The sequence below is a fragment of the Octopus bimaculoides genome, chromosome 4, assembly GCF_001194135.2.
Source record: "Octopus bimaculoides isolate UCB-OBI-ISO-001 chromosome 4, ASM119413v2, whole genome shotgun sequence".
Lineage (NCBI taxonomy): Eukaryota > Metazoa > Mollusca > Cephalopoda > Octopoda > Octopodidae > Octopus > Octopus bimaculoides.
The window spans coordinates 92,287,997-92,288,976 of record NC_068984.1 but is presented as its reverse complement, the minus strand read 5'-3'; positions in this window follow the sequence as shown (position 1 = coordinate 92,288,976).

Genomic DNA, 980 nt, shown 5'->3' with positions numbered 1-980 from the left:
GAATTCAAAGCAGAGCCTGAAGGATTTTAATTGCAGCACAAGATCAAAGCCTTCCCACCAGAAATTACCAAAAGCATGTAATGAAAAGAAATACAAGTAACTTCAGAATATGTAGATATGGACAAGAAGCAATAAATCATATTGTCTCTGGCTGCCCAGTCCTGGCTAAGAAGGAATATATTTACAGACACATGGGACCTATATACACTGGACGCTATGCCAACACTATGGAATAACAACAGAAAAAAGATGGTATGACACACCGCCAGAAAAGGTCACAGAAAATGAGAAAGCAACCATATTTTGGGATATGCCAATACAGAGAGAGAGAGAGAGAGAGAGAGAGAGAGAGAGAGAGAGAGAGAGAGAGAGAGAGAAATTAAGGTCAATAGGCCGGATATAGTTGTCAGAGATTACCAAGAAGAAAAAAGCTTTCTAATCGATATATCAATACTAACAGATGACAATGTATCTCTAAAAGAAACGGAAGGGCTTTCAAAATACAAAGATTTGAGGTAACGCGAATGTGGAGCCTAAAAATAGAAACAATTCCTATCATAGTAGGTGGATCAGGTATGATAAAAAAGTATTCAGACAAATACATAACAAAGACACCAGGACTAACAAGTATATATAACATACAAAAAATAGCACTACTAGGCACCGCACACATCCTACGTAAAACCCTTTCAATACAATGAAAATATGTGATGTACCAAACTACATCATATACAACAAACTACAGCATATATCCAAGGTACACAAAGCTGCACACGATAGTGCAGTAAAAGCACGTTATAAAAATAAGACCACTGAATAATAATAATAATAATAATAATAATAATAATAATAATAATAATAATAATAATAATAATAATAATAATAATAATAATAATAAAAACTGAGCAAATATAAAGATCTTGAAATAGAAATTAGCAAAATGTGGAATCTGAAGACGAAAACAATACCTATTGTCATAG